General features: G+C 35.7%; 2 non-coding genes across 2 annotated transcripts; both read right to left on the bottom strand.

Annotated features, from left to right (window-relative positions):
* Positions 1-1,343: 1,343 nt before the first annotated feature.
* TRNAN-GUU (transfer RNA asparagine (anticodon GUU)) lies at positions 1,344-1,415 on the bottom strand. Its single transcript has one exon. It is a non-coding gene; the product is annotated as a tRNA-Asn (tRNA).
* Positions 1,416-6,987: 5,572 nt separating this feature from the next.
* LOC133781092 (small nucleolar RNA R71) lies at positions 6,988-7,097 on the bottom strand. The gene has a single exon (XR_009869888.1). It is a non-coding gene; the product is annotated as a small nucleolar RNA R71 (small nucleolar RNA).
* Between the last annotated feature and the right edge of the window lie 2,146 nt (positions 7,098-9,243).

Below are 9,243 nucleotides of genomic sequence, written 5' to 3'. Positions count from 1 at the left end.
GGGCTCGATATGGCATTACTTCTAGTATTATAAGTGTTTTTATTGGCAAATAGGAGGTTTTCAAGTCCATGACCAAGTACTTATTACTTCTTCAGTTGTAATTTCTATTTTATTAGGTTCGTCCATTCTAGAAGTAAATAAAAATGAAGTAGAAGAGCCCAGATTCCAGATGAATGAAAACATGACTGAATTGGTCCTAGTTACTCTTCAGAACGAAGTGGAAGAAGGGAGAGGTTCTCAAACGAGGAAAAAGATCCAATGACTTCAAAAGAATTGAATGAGGAGCCATATAAATGTATTGCCATGCTATTAAGTATTTTGATTTAAGTTCTTTTCGTTATAAGAGGTGGTTGATCTCTTTATCAGCCAAAAAATTGTCAAAAAAAAGCATCGACACCTTTTTTACTTTACAAAAGGGAGCGATAGATCATGCATCTATATATACAAATAGCTAGATCTATAGTAACATAATTGATATATTTCTATAGTACAAGTTCACGTAAAAATGCGGGTAGAATACCAAAGGGAGTGATTCATGTTCAAACAAGTTTCAACAATACTATTGTGACTGTTACAGATGTACAAGCACCGACAGAACCAACCAGAAGTGCCCCTTATTTCAAAGAGAGGAGGATGACTTATTCACATTTCATTTGATGGTCAGAGGCGAATTGAAAGCTAAGCAGTGGTAATTATAAGGATTCCCCCGGGGAAAAATAAAGATGTCTCCTACGTTACTCGTAAAGACAATTCCTATTTAATATAGCTATTTGTGCAAGTATTTTACGATTAAGAAGCAACTGCTTCTCATACAGATTGTGTATAAATTTACTATAACTATAGTATACCTTATTGTCTCGTATTACTGCATTTAGCCGAGTGATCCACAAACGACGAAAATATCTCTTTTGCTTACCTCTATCCTGATGAGCTGAAACCAAAGCTCTTATTTTCTATTGATTAATAGTACGAGTAAGTCTTGAATGAGCCCCTCGAAAGCTTGATGCAATATCATTTTACACTTACATTGGTTGTAAACAAACCCAAACAAACAATAGAATAAATTAAAAAATAAAAAGAAAATGGATTCCTATTGAGAATTAAACTCTCCTATTTGTAATCCCTTTCACAAAAAATGGAAGGGATGAATTGCTCTATTTTTTTTTATTAGATTTGGATCTATCAGGACTGATGGGGCAGAAATGTATTGAATCAATTCTTTTTAATGAATAGATCCGATCGCAACTTTGAATATGTAATTCAAAGGGATCAAATAGGAAAGATACTCTGAATCATAGAACTATAATGAAATATATGATCAACCAACATTTCTCAAATCAAATCTCCCCAAGTAGGATTCGAACCTACGACCAATCAGTTAACAGCAGACCGCTCTACCACTGAGCTACTGAGGAACAACAGGAGGTTAGATCTCATAAATTTCAACTCCCGTTCTCAACACATGACCCATATGAGCTCAAAGTTTCCTTTGTAACTCTCAGAACTTCTTCTTCGTGGCTCTGTTCCATACCTCATTTCATAGGGAACCTACTTTTCAGGGAGAGCTAATGCTTGTTAGGTATTTTGGTTTGACACTTCTTCACACCCAAAAAGAAGCGAGCTACGTCTGAGTTAAACTTGGATATGGAAGACTTTTTCCTTTCTCGACGGTGAAGTAAGACTAAGCTCATTTGCTTATTATCATAGGCCAGAACAAGTTGGTAGGATCCCCTTTTTTACGTCCCCATGTCCCTCTTGTGTGGCAATGTGGGGGCGTAAAAAAGGAAAGAGAGGGATGCGGTTTCTCTCACTTTTGGCATAGTGGGCTCCCAGCGGGAGGCCCATCGTGCGAATATGAAGGGTATCACGGATTAATATCACCCTTAATTACTTCATTTATGAATTTCATAGTAATAGAAATACATGTCCTAATGTAGGACTGGTGCCAACAGTTCATCATGGAAGAAAGGACTCACTGAGCCGAGATCACTAACTAATACTAATATAATAGAAAAGAACTGTGAGATATTTGAATGCTCGCTCGGGTTAGCGGGGGAGTTGCTAGATAGACATTATCGAATAGCAGCTTTTGATGAGAGATATGAACAACAGGCTTCGAGAAAACTAGTCTTTTTTTCTTTCTAAGAGAAGGAAAGAGTTTCATATATCCTATCCCTTTGGTGGCAGATCCCTTCGACCAATTGTCCAAAGCCTCTTTCTTCACAAAGCTAGACCTTCGTTCGGGCTATTGGAAAGTCAGAATTGCAGAAGGAGACGAGCCTAAGTACCTTTGGGCAATGCTTTCTCGATCTAATTTCTCACTTGAAGAAAGATAGCCAAAGTTACATTAGAGACTTTCTATGAATGTCAACTATGTATCGTAAGTAAATTGCTCCTGGTTGTTCAATCATTTGATAACCATGGTCATTATTTGATAAATGATCAATATGAGCACTCAGGTTTACCAAAAAAGAGTGGAATATGGGAAACATGTGGCTACCAATTATATCTTCTTTCATCGGCTATTGGTGCCGACAACATACCGAAAAAAAAAGAAAAAAAAATAGGACTCATCTGTATAGATATCATTATCTACATCAAGAAAGTCGTATGCTTTGGAAGAAGCTTGTACAGTTTGGGAAGGGGTTTTGATTGATCAAACTAAATTGGAAACGAATGGACCGATTGATCTAGTTTTTTATACTATATTTAATGGCTACCTTTAGATCATGATTCTATTTAGTTTAAACTATTATTCTATTTTCGACATTCAATTAGCAGAAATGAATTTCCAAAAAACTGGTTAATAGATGGTATTCCGATAAAGATCGTATTTCCTTTTCGTCTGAAACCTTGGTACAAAGCTAAGAAAGGGCTTGCTTTTCCAGGGAATAAATTATCCTATATGGTGGATTTTCTATCAGAGAGAAATCCTACATTAATACCTTCCTTCATCTTTCAGAGGTAGGGGCTGCATCTGAATAAGTCATAAGTTTCCTGAGCAAGGACCCTAAGGTTCTCTATTGATTCAAACGTTGTACCTACAGGATATGGATAGAGAAAGAGGAAAAAACCAAAGATTTCAAATAGTACTTTTTTATCGAAAAATCAAGCTAACGCTTCCCTATCCCGATATAGAAATAATTTCTTCTTTTCTTCTTCTTCACATCTACAAATGGATAAAAATTCGGTATTAGTAAATATGAGTTATTGAAAAGAAATCTAAAGGAGCAATACTAAACTTCTTGCAAGATTATGATGGCTCAACAGTAAATGGGCAGCAAAACATTCAGAATGAAATAGTTGCCTATTTTCATAATCTGTACAAGTTGGACAATCCTAGATTACGGGTCAAGCTGATGGGAGTTATTCCTAGATTGGTCACAGATGATCCCCCTTCTCGCTACCGATAGATCCCTAGACATATTCCTCTCATTCCATCACCTAATCTAATTTCTTATCCTCATTTTAGACCAAGTGAAAGAAGCGCCATAAAGTGGGAGGTCAACCCAATCACAATCAGCAACGTGATCCGCGAACTTGACGTCGATATTAATGTAAAGGGCTTATTAGTCTATATGAGTTATTGAAAAGAAATCTAAAGGAGCAATACTAAACTTCTATCAAGAAGTTTGGTATTGATCCTTTAGATTTCTTTTTTAGTTACATAAGTTTTTTTCTTTCCTTCAATATATTACTATATTCATTTCTATCGGTCTGTCCTTCTCTTTTTTATTATTTCGATTTTAAATAAAAGATATATATATTTTTTTAAATTACATTGCCCCGGAGATGTTAAGGCTGCATAGATTATTTGAATTGTGCTGACTATGATTAGCCAAGGAGAAATTATAGAATGGGCGTGGGATAATAATTCCATATTGAATTGAACTAATCCATATGACCCCATCTTTAATAAGATTCCAGCTAGAAGCATACAAGTATTGTAATGTGCCTCTCCATGAGTGTCCGATAACCATGTATGTAAGGGTATAATCGGCGATTTGATAGCAAAAGCAATAAAAAATCCAATATAGAATAGCATTTCGAGTGCTACAGGATACGATTGATTAGCTGATGTTTCAAAATTTAATGTTGGTTCATTAGAACCATTAAACAAACACCTAGAATTCCCATCAATAAAAAAGCGGAACTTCCTATAGTATACAAAATAAATTTTGTAGCTGAATACAAACGTTTTTTTTCCTCCCCACATAGATAGAAGTAGATAAACTAGAATTAATTCTAATTCTCACATGATGAAAAAAAGTAAAAGGTCTTGAGAAGAAAATGGTCCTATTTGATTGCTATACATTGTTAACATCAGAAGTGAAAACATTTTTTTAATTTGTCTACGATAGGCTCCATTTAAAAAAAGGATCATATATTTTCGGTAAGTATTTTTTTTTGTATTATCATTGTACAATCTAGTTCTTTTTTCGAGTCCATCCAGAATAAGAGATTTACTATTTAAAGTTTTGTCTAGAGTCTTGACTCTAATTAGAAATTTGTTGCTAAGGTTTTTTCTCGAAATATGGACAAATGGAAGTTTAACTCCTAAAGAAGCACTTCACGAGGCCTCCATAAATTTGATTGATTTATTGATTCCCTTTTTACATGCAGTAGAAAAAAACTTCCATTTTAAAAACAATCAACACAAAGAAACTTTACCCCTTTTTGATTTTCATGGTAGAGTGGTTAAACTGAGGAAAACGAAAAAAGAAAATTTGAGAAGAGTTGCTCTTTGGAGAGCACAGTACGATGAAAATTGTAAGCTGTATTCGAGGGGGAGTTATTGTCTATCATTGGCCTCTATGGTGGAATCAGTCGGGGGCCTGAGAGGCATTGGTTTACCCTGTGGTGGATGTTAGCGGTTTGATTCTTCTTATCTCCAACTTGTGAACTTAGCCGATACAAAGCTATATGTGATAACTCCATTTTAGTGTTGTTTTAGGATATGTTTTTGTGGTAATCTTGAGTATTTATGTTTGTTTTGTCCAAGATTACACTTATTTTTGTCTTTGTTGTAGGTCGGTGCATTGAATCATGAGACAAATGTGAAAAGAAGAGGAAATGGTAAAAAAAAAAGGACCTTTCAGTGGTCGCTTGACTCAAAATGGTGCTAAGGATAAGTTATAATAAGTTTATGATGAAGGAAGGATGTTGAAAGGCAAAAATTTGAAAATAATGGAATTAGAGTCACGAAATTGGCTTAAGGGGTCGTGACTCTAGTCAAGTCAGAAGCTCAAGCTTGCTTAAGGGAATTAGAGTCGCGACTTGCTCTTATAAGTCGCGGCACTAGTAGAGGTCAGAGGCGAACCCAGGTGGTGCATCAACATGCGGGTCGTGACTGGGGTTTAGAGAGTCGCAGCGCCTAAAGACCTGATCAGACTTTGAATTGCTTTAAAAAATGACATAGGCCACGACTTGGCCTTTCTTAGGTCGCAGCCCGCATATGAAAAAAAAAAAAAAGGAATTCGTGGTTTTTTTAGTATAAATTCAGACTTTATGTTTTAATTAGGGTTAATTCATATTTTAATTACAAGTTTAGAGATTAAAATTGATTCCGAGATTAGTTTTTCTACACTTTCATATTTTTCATTTCTTTTTCACGTCTTTGAATTTTATGTTCATGAATAATTATTTTTTTGTTTTAGTCATGTCTGATATGAACTAAACACTTCTATCTAGGGTATAATGTAGTCGCTTGGATTTGTATTTAATATTATTATGATGTTCTATCGATTCTTCTTCTTCTTTATTCTAATCTTTTTTGCTTTATGCTAGTAAATACCTGATCAATATTTGCTTGATTTATGATTTTGATTCAACATTCGAAAGATGAGAATTGAATATGCTATCTTACATAGACATAGGTTACATATTGGATAAAAGTACCTGTATGACTTGTTTAATAATTAGGTTTCTATGCTTAATGCCTGCTATATGTTTAAGTTTATCACATAGATGTAGAAAACATGCATATTGGTTGAGATCTTATATCTTGAAAAAGAATAGGAATCAATTTTTGTTAACCTGCTATTAGAATAGGAAGAAAGTAATTTAGAACTGATTAATAAAATTAATAGAATGAAAAGTTGATGAAGTTAACACCCTAGGTTTTTAATTATTGAATCAATCTTTATTTTTGCAAAGTTTATTTCAATTTTAAGTCTTAGTTGAAAAATCACTCTATTTTTGACAACCAAATAAAAATTTAAAAGCATTTATTGGTAATTGGTTAATAGTCCTTGTGGGAACGATACTTTATTTACTTTCTATATTACTTGAATCGTTTACGTATACTTGCGTATCATATTTTCACGATCAAGTTTTTGGCGCCGTTGCCGGGGACTTAATTTCCAATATCAAAATTAATTGTTTTTTTTTTCTAATTTGGTTTTTATATTTTACACTCATTCGGATCGAGGTTGTATTGTGTTTAAGGAATTATTGGTATATGCTGGGAAATAGACAAAAGGAACTCGTACCGATAGATCTTGAAATTGAGAGAACGTGCAGAAAAAATTGAAGGATAAAGAAAAGGTTGGATTTTACCATGGCTGAGAACGCTAATAACGGTGTGAACAACAATGCAAATCTGGGTAATGCAACTGAAGTCGATCCACCATTGAGAAACTATGTACTCCCTACTGTTACAGGGATACATTCAAGTATTCGTCCTCCTATTGTTGAGTCAAATAATTTTGAGATAAAACCCTCGATTATTCAGATGGTACAGAATTGGGTACAATTTGGGGGATTACCAAATGAGGATCCAAATCTCCATATCACAACCTTTTTAATGTTGTGTGCAACATTCAAAATGAACAGGGTGAGTAACGATGCTGTCAGATTAAGATTATTCTCGTTTTTGTTAAGAGAGAAAGCTAAGAGTTGGTTAAATTCATTACAAGCCAACTCTGTAGTTACTTGGGAAAACTTGGCGCAGAAATTCCTTGGTAAATATTTTCCTCCTACGAAGCTAGCCTGATATAGAGGAGAGTTAATAACTTCCATCAGCTGGATGGGGAGTCTTTATATGATGCATGGGAACGTTTTAAAGAGTTGCAAAGGAAGTGCCCACATCATGGAATAGAGAAGTGGCTGCTGGTGCATACATTTTACAATGGTTTGGGGGGAAATACAAGGACAATAATTGATGCAGCATCGGGAGGAGCGTTTATGAGAAAAAGCGCTAATGAACCTTATGAATTACTAGAAGAGATGGTCATGAATAACTACAATTAGCCTACTAAGCATGAGAGAAAGAAGGTGGCAGGAGTCTTAGAGGCCGATCCTATTGCTTTATTGACTGCTCAAGTAGCATCTCTCACCAAGCAATTGCAGCAGAATAACCTCACCACACAAGCAATACAAGTACAAAATGTCATGAGTTGTGAGATTTGTGGGGGACCTCATTCTTATGAAAAATGGCCGAGCACAACTAGTTGCTCAACAGATGTAAATAGTATGCCTTTGGAACATGCATTGGTTATTGGTAACTTTTCAAGACCTGCACCCAACACTTACTCAAATTCATATACTCATGCATGGAAAAATCACCCTAACCTGTCTTGGAAAAATAACCAAGGTTTACAACCACAGTATCCACCTCAACAACCACCTCATCAGCCGAATTATGGACTACATTCTAGGCCTTATTATGATCCAAAAGCACGCCCATCTCATCCACCACCACATCCTCCAATGAACTCATTAACAACTCAGCCAAACCAATTAAATCAATTTATGACAGAGACAAGGTCTTCAATCAGGAATTTGGAGACACAAATGGGTCAGTTGGCTAAACTACTTTCTAGTAGACAACAAGGGAATTTTCCTAGTTCATCAAAGGTAAATCCTAAAGAGCAATGTCAAGTTCTCACTTTGAGGAGTGGGACTAAGTATGATGGACCTACAGTGGACGACAAGGGAAAGAAGACAGAGGATCAACATGTTACTAATCTAGCACAAGAGGAGGTTACTGAAGACCTTCCAAAGACAGAGAAGCTGAAATACACCGGGCCTACACCAAAGATTCCTTATCCTCAACGGTTCTGAAAGGCCAATCTTGACAAACAATTCTCCAAATTTCTTGAGCTATTTAAGAAACTTCACATTAACATTCCTTTTGCAAAGGCTCTAGAAAAAATGCCTAGTTATGTGAAGTTTATGAAAGAAATATTATCTAATAAAAGAAAAATGGAGGATTACAAAATTGTGGCATTAACTGAAGAGTGTAGTGCAATTATTCAAAAGAAACTTCCTCAAAAGTTAAGAGATCTGGGCAGTTTTACTATACATTGCACCATTGGGAACTTTCATTGTGAGAGGGCTTTATGTGATCTGGGTGCAAGCATTAATTTAATGTCGATGTCCATATTTAAAGGACTTGGTTTGGGGGAAGCTAGACCTACTACTGTTACTCTTCAACTAGCTGAACATTCATTAACACACCCCCGAGGTATTATAGAGGCGTTCTAGTAAAGGTAGATAAGTTAATTTTCCCAGTGGAGTTCATTGTATTATATATAGAGGAAGATGAGGACGTGCCTATTATATTGGGACGACCATTTTTAGCCATGGGGTAAGCATTGATAGATGTCCAAAAGGGTGAGTTAAGGCTCAGAGTATAAGGTGATGAGGTCATTTTTAATGTTTTTAAAGCCTTGAAATATCCTTCAACTAGTGACAGTTGTTTTAGTGTTAGTGTATTGAAGGAACAAGGAAAAAGGGTTAAGTCTATTGAGGATCCACTTGAGTTGAGTTTTGTTACAAGTTCTGAAGAGTGTGCTGGTACTGAAGCCAGTGAATATGTTAAGTGGTTGAACACATCGGGGCAAATTTATAAAAAGAAATATGAGGAATTGGGGCAAGTGCCTAAGAAACCTCTCCCATCTATTGAGAAGCCACCGGTTCTTGAGTTAAAGAATTTACCAGATCATCTTAAGTATGATTATTTGGGTAAGAATGATACTCTCCCAGTTATTATTTCAGCTTCATTGTCTTTGATTGAAGAAGAGAAGCTACTTAGGGTGTTGAGGGCTCACAAGCTTGAAATTGGGTGGACCCATCTTCGAGATAGATGAGGAGATCGACCCCAGAGTAGAAGAAAGGGCGGATCTTGAACCTCTGGAAAAGCTCGAAGAAGTGGTGCTCGAGGAAATTGATGCCATGAAGGTGGTAAAAGTGGGTAAGAATCTTTCTGAAAAGGCAAGATAGAAATTAATTTGCTTCTTG

Source organism: Humulus lupulus, chromosome 5 (assembly GCF_963169125.1).
Source record: "Humulus lupulus chromosome 5, drHumLupu1.1, whole genome shotgun sequence".
In the NCBI taxonomy this organism is placed as follows: Eukaryota; Viridiplantae; Streptophyta; class Magnoliopsida; order Rosales; family Cannabaceae; genus Humulus; species Humulus lupulus.
Note: the sequence above shows the minus strand (reverse complement) of the source record. Positions and strands in the feature narration are given on the sequence as shown.